Here is a 7,145-nt window from a genome sequence, read left to right on the forward strand (position 1 = left end):
ACACACACACACACACACATACACGGAAGAAGGAAAAAAGAGCTAATTCAGATAGATTTTGAACCCAGAATTTTGTGTACACATTCTTCAGTCAAAGGAAAACAGAAATATGGAGTTCTGTTTAATACTGAGAACTGGTTTGTTTTTTTGCAATGGTATGGGCTAGAAATTTTGAAATGTCTTTTTCTGTGTATTCCAGGATTGAATACATATGCCAAGTTTCTTACTGTTGAAGAAGGAAGTTACAACTGTGAAAAGAGGAAAGGTTAGAATGAACCCTGTGCTATTGAATTAAAGTTGGAAGTGTTGAAATAAATTTAGTTTGTGTATGTATATACACATTTCCTAGCTTGGTCCACTAAGGGTATAAAAACAATAACACTTTTGTAACAGTGAGCTCTTCTAGTGCCTAGATCTTGGTTTTTAAATCCACACTAAAAACAAAACAAAACACGAAAAATGCTTGTAGGTTGAACTTGGGAAAATACACATGAACTTGGACAATCTTGTTGCAGCAGGAATTAAGAAAGTCCTTAAAGAATGTTGGTGTATGTCAAAAGGACACAGGACGTAGATTAAAGTGGCTCCATCTGGCCAAAAATGGGACAATTCAAGCATCAGAATAAGTGAGAGTATGGATTAGAATGCATTGAGTAAAATAAGAATCCAAGAGTTGATACTGTTATACATAAATAAATAAGCAAGGAAGAAGAAAAAACTATTTCTTACAGTAGAACGCCAATTAATAAATGTAGAAGGATGAGGTAGTTAGGAATTAATATCTGGCAACCATAATAATAATAATCGATTCAGGGAAGAATCCTCAAAAAACACTAAAATTAACAAGGGAAATTAGCATAGTCTTAAATATTCTCCCCACAAAGTACTGGTGGATTGTGAAAGGAAAAATAGTAACTTTAGCCTTCAGGTATTTTGGAATTTTCCAGCTATCCTTCTGTATTGATTTCTAATTTAAATCCATTATTGTCTGAGAGCAGATATTGTATGATTTCTCATCACTTGCATTTGTTAAGGTATGTTTTATGGTCCGGAGTGTGGTCTGTCTTGTTCCATGTGAACTTAAGAAAATTGTGTTTTGTGGTACTGTTGGATGAAATAGCCTGTAGATGTCAATTATATGCAGTTGATTGATGGTGCTGTAGAGTTTACCTGTGTCCTTATTCATATGTCTGCTGAATGTGTCCATTTCTAATAGAGAAGTATTGAAGTCTCCAATGAGAAAAGTAGATTCATTTATTTCAAGCGTTGTAGTTCTATCGGTTTTTGACTCATGTATTTTAATGCTCTGTTGTTAGGTGTATATACATGAAGGATTGTTATGACTTCATGAGGAATTGACCCTTTGATCATTATGTAATGCTTTTCTTTATGCCTGATAATTTTCTTGCTCCAAAGTCTGCTATGTTGCAAATTAATGCAGCTACTTCAGCTTTTTTTTGTTTTAACTTTTTTTGTTTGTTTGTTTGGTTGTGCCACGAGGCCTGGGGGAACTTAGTTCCCTGACCAGGGATCGAACCTGAGTTCTCTGCATTGGGAGAATGCAGTCTTAACCACTGGACCACCAGAGGAATCCCTACTCCAACTTTCTTTTGATTAGTGTTAGCATGGTATATCTTGCTCTACACCTTTTAACCTAGAGTAGCTTTCTTAATCCCATTCAGTGGGGAGCATCAAGTGGGAGTATAGAACATAACTTCTAATCTCTTTCAAGTATCTTCATACTCCTCTCTCGCAAAAATGAAAGTATTATATACCAAGAAAAACTAAACTGAGTCTCTTGTAGAAACATATATTTGCATTCTTTTATCAGTGTTGACAATCTCTGTCTCTTAATTGGTGTATTTAGACCACTGAAATTTAAAATGATTATTGATATAGTTAGATTAATTTCTACCATACTTGTGACTATTTTCTATTTGTTGTCCTTGTTCTTAGTTCCTGTTTTTGACTTCCACTCTTTCTCTGCCTTTTCTGGTTTTTTGAGTGTTTAATATGATTTCATTTTCTCTCCTTTCTTAGCATATCATTAAAAATATTTTTAGCATACCAACAAAATTATATTTTTTATTTTTTTATCTTTACAGTGAAGAGGTTTGTGGTGAAAGTTACTATCATCAGCAAAAAAAAAGGACAACAGATGTCATATGTCTTCTGATATGTGCACTGACCTAGAGAAGGAAATGGCAACCCACTCCAGTATTCTTGCCTGGAAAATTCCACGAACAGAGGAACATAGGGGCTACAGTCCGTGGGATTGTAACAAGTCGGACACGACTGAGCAACTAACACCCATGATGCACTGAGCCAAGCACATCATTTACCTGATTTTCCCGCCCCGAAGTGCATAACCTTGATTAGCTAATTCCTGCACATGTACTCAGTTGCAAAGTGTCTGACTCTTTGCAACCTCATAGACCGTAGCCCCTGGGGCTCCTCTGTCCATGGGATTTTCCGGGTAAGAATACTGGAGTGGATTGCCAATTTTCTCCTTCTGAGGATCTTCCTTACCTAGGGATCAAACCTGTGTTTCCTGCATTGGGAGGTAAATTCTTTACCACTTGAACCACCTAAGAAGCCCTAGTTAGTCATAAGGACAACACAACAATCATACTCAAACCACTAAGATCTGTGTGTTGTTTGTTACTGCAGAACAGAGAGAAAATGTAGAGGGTCAGCAGCTCAGCCTGGTGGTCATTGGTTTGGTGATGTCATTGATGAGCCATTTGCGTAATATAGACAAAAGAACTATACATAGGTATAGATAGCACTCTAAAAAGACTGGCAAATCCATATTCACAAACATACAGTCTCCGACGGCACCAGCAAAGATAAGGAAAAGAAGGTCATGATGGACACACATTTTACAAAGTAGGAAACCAAATTATTACATTGTGAACACTCCAGGCCATAAGGATTTCACCCCAAATATAATTAAAGGGGCTGTCTGGGCTGAGGTAGCTGAGATGTGGATACAGGCAGGAAAAGACTTTGAATATGGATCATGACCTCCCAATTCAGCTCTTAAAGAAACATAGCTCCAACTGCTCCAAAAAATATTTTCAAGCTTACTCCCGGCAAAGAGCTCAGATCCTCCTCTTCAGTAGTGAAACTTCTACCCCTAATGGATTTCCTGTGCTGTTACAGCACTAAGCTGTAAGCGTAGCGGGCATTATTTAAAAATTAATGAGCATCTTTTAAAAACAAAATACTGATGATGCCTCAAAGGAAAAAAGAAATCTGTTTTGTTAACTAACAGCCAGATACATTGATACAGATATAGACTCTACACTCTTTAAAATTTTTAATTAGGATAAAGCATAACATAAAGTTTCAGTTCAGTTCAGTTCAGTCGCTCAGTTGTGTCCGACTCTTTGCAGCCCCATGAATCGCAGCACTCCAGGCCTCCCTGTCCATCACCATCTCCCGGAGTTCACTCAGACTCATGTCCGTCGAGTCCGTGATGCCATCCAGCCATCTCATCCTCGGTCGGCCCCTTCTCCTCCTGCCCCCAGTCCCTCCCAGCATCAGAGTCTTTCCCAATGAGTCAACCCTTCGCATGAGGTGGCCAAAGTACTGGAGTTTCAGCTTTAGCATCATTCCTTCCAAAGAAATCCCAGGGCTGATCTCCTTCAGAATGGACTGGTTGGATCTCCTTGCAGTCTAAGGGACTCTCAAGAGTCTTCTCCAACACCACAGTTCAGAGGCATCAATTCTTCGGCGCTCAGCTTTCCTCACAGTCCCGTCTCATTATTTTTAAGTGTATTGTACAGTTCAAGTAGTGTTAAGTATATTCATATTGTTGTGCAACCAATCTCAAAACTTGCAAAACGGAAACTCTATACTCATAAAGCAACTCCCAGTTTCCTCTTACCACCCAGCCCCTGAACAGAACCACCATTCTATTTTTTGTTTCTATGGTTTTGACTACTGTGTGAAGTGAAGTGAAAGTTGTTCAGTTGTGTCCAACTCTTCGCGACCCCATGGACTGTATAGTCCATGGAATTTTCCAGGCCAGAATACTGGAGTGGGTAGCATTTCCCTTCTTCAGGGGATCTTCCCAACCCAGGGTCTACCCAAGTGTCTCTCATTGCAGGTGGATTCTTTAACATTAAGCTGAGCCACAAGGGAAGCCCAAGAATACTGGAGTGGGTCGCCTATCCATTCTCCAGTGGATCTTCCCAACCCAGGAATCGAACCAGAGTCTCCTGCATAGCAAGTGGATTCTTAACCAACTGAGCTATGAAGGAAGCCCAAAATTTAATTTAATTTTAAAATTTAGTTTAATTTTCCCCCTTTATTGAGATATAATGGACGTAGAGCACTGAATAAATTAAAGGTATACAGCATAGTAAGTTCACATCCATGTACTGTGAAATGATTACCACAGTAAGTTTAGTAAGTTTCACTGCCTCAGATAGTTTAAGAAAATATTTTTTTTCCCCCTTGAGAAGTTCTAGTCTCTTAGCAACCTTCAAATACGCCATACAGCAGTGTTAACTACAGTCACCGTGCTCTCCCCTACACGCCCAGTACTCATTCATCTTATGACTAGGATTTGTACATTTTGACCACCTTCATCGAATTCCCCCACCCTTTTCCTTCCTTTTTAAAGCTGAGCAATAGTTCAGCTATAGACCACATTTTCTTTATCCCTTCACAGAGTCAAAGCTTTTGAGATATACAAAGTCTTTCCAAGGCTGAAGAGATACCGGCTGTTTCAGTGGCTATGTAACAGCTGCTGGGTGTGGTTTCTGGATAAGAATGAGGGGTCAGGATCTCTGCCAACTCACCTAAACAGCCAGAAGGTTTCATCTCTGCTTTCAAAAATTCTGTTTACTTAAACTGAAGAAACAATGAGCAATTGAGATTTATTTTTAATGAGAGAGGGAAAAGCTATGGTACTTGCTAGAAATTATGAATAATTATTCTTTTAGAAAATTTAAAAGTGCTAACCAATAAAGAAAAGGTAAGATTACCGTTTATGCGCAAAGATTGGATTTTCCTGTGAAATTTTAGTTAAGTGGAATTAAGTTGCTGAGATTTACAGAAATTCTGCCAAGTATGTATTAAAAGGTATTGAATCAGGGTGAAATAAGCTCTATATCCATCCAAACTGTAAACGGTTCCAGTTTTCTCTTTTGATTTGCAATTTTATTGCATACTTTTAAAGGGAACAGCTTAAGCGAATTTAATTGTCAAAGTACTAGAGTGTTGACCCATACCCTTTTGTTTAGGTAACTGTAGGAGAAGGCGATGGCACCCCACTCCAGTGCTCTTGCCTGGAAAACCCCATGGGCAGAGGAACCTGGTGGGCTGCAGTCCATGGGGTCGCGAACAGTCGGACTCGACTGAGCGACTTCACCTTCACTTTTCACTTTCATGCATTGGAGAAGGAAATCGCAACCCACTCCAGTGTTCTTGCCTGGAGAATCCCGGGGACTGGGGAGCCTGGTGGGCTGCCGTCTATGGGGTCGCACAGAGTCGGACACGACTTAAGCGACTTAGCAGCAGCAGCAGCAGAAGATTGGCCAGAGGTTTCAGAAAACAGATTTTGGTGTTGAATGTAAGAGAGTCCCTCTTCTAACATGAACATTAAAAAAAAGAAAATTAATCTGAAATGTGTGGAAGTAACCAAGACAGAATTTCAGATATGCAAATCCAACTAATAAATACCTTTAGTTTGAACATTCAAAATACCACATTCACAAATTATAAGAAAAATCATATGACAGTTTCAATAGACATAGAAAAAGCACTTGATAACATTTAATATCTATTCATGAACACTCCTAACAAACTAAGAATAGAATGACATTTCCTTAGCCTGATAAAAGCTGTTTACAAAAACCCTGTAGCAAGCAACAAAGCTTTCCTTTTGAGATTGGAACAAGACATGAATGCCTGCAATCATCGCTTCTATTCAGCACTGTCCTTGAGGTCATAGTCTGTGATGTATGAAAAGGGAAAAATGAAAGATAAAGCACTGGAACGGAAGAAATAAAATTGACATTATTTGAAGACCCTATGATTTTAGGTATTTAAAAACCTTAAATAATGTAAAGATTAAATAAATAAAACAGCACAGTTGCTAGATATAAAACCAGCATTAACAAAATCAATTTTATTTATATATTCCTGTAAGAAAACAAAAATTGAAATAAAAAACTCACAACGGTATTAAAAAGATCAAGTCCTAGGAATATGTCTACCAAAATATGTATAAGACCTCTTCAGGGAAAATGGTAAAACTCTAATGATAGACATTACAGAAGATCAAAATAGTTTATGTGCTGCCGAAGTGAGCATTACAGAAGATCTAGAGAGACAGAAAGACATGTTTATGGATTGGAAGAGTGTATTTAGTCTCTTCAAATAGATTTATAGATTCAATGAAATCCCAAAGAAAATGCCAACATGACAAGCATATTGTAAAATACTTGTGGGAACGTCATTGGATAAGAATTACCAATGACTGGAACAATGAAGAAGAGGGAAGAGTGATCCGTGGACTAAACCAGACCTGTGCACCACAGCATCCCTGTGTGTCCAGCACCGAAGTCCCTCTGCCATTATGCGCAAGAGAAAGACTGAAGGGGATGCTGGAGGAAATAAAGCCGAGGTGAAGGACAAACCACAGAGAAGATCTGCGAGGTTGTCGCTAAACCTGCTCCTCCAAAGTCAGAGCCCAGGCCTAAAAAGGCACTTGCAAAGAAGAGAGAGAAGGCACCCAAAGGGAAAAGGAGTGATGCTAGCAAGGATGGGAATAACCCTGCAAAAAATGGAGCTGCCAAAACAGACAAGGCGCAGAAAGCAGAAGGCGCTGGAGATGCCAAGTGAAGTTTCATGATTCCATCCTATTCCTGTCTCCACTCCCATTCTACCTCCACTCATCCCCATCTCTGTACTCCTCTCCTCAGCTCCATTCCCAATCCCTACAGATCCTTCTTTCCATCTTTATTCTCATTCCAATCCATGATCAAATCCTCAGATTCTATCCCATCCCCATCTCTATCTGGTCTCCATTCCATCAGCATCTCCATCTTCATTTTTATCTTCAGTTTCATTCATCTTTATCATCAGTTCCTGCTTCTTTCAGGGTTTATTTCTACCCTTTTCCACTACCC

General features: G+C 39.0%; 1 pseudogene; it reads left to right on the plus strand.

Moving 5' to 3' along the window:
* The first annotated feature begins 6,592 nt into the window (after window positions 1-6,592).
* LOC138429009 (non-histone chromosomal protein HMG-17 pseudogene) lies at window positions 6,593-6,858 on the plus strand (annotated as a pseudogene).
* Window positions 6,859-7,145: the final 287 nt, after the last annotated feature.

The sequence above is a fragment of the Ovis canadensis genome, chromosome 1, assembly GCF_042477335.2.
Source record: "Ovis canadensis isolate MfBH-ARS-UI-01 breed Bighorn chromosome 1, ARS-UI_OviCan_v2, whole genome shotgun sequence".
NCBI classification, from domain to species: Eukaryota; Metazoa; Chordata; class Mammalia; order Artiodactyla; family Bovidae; genus Ovis; species Ovis canadensis.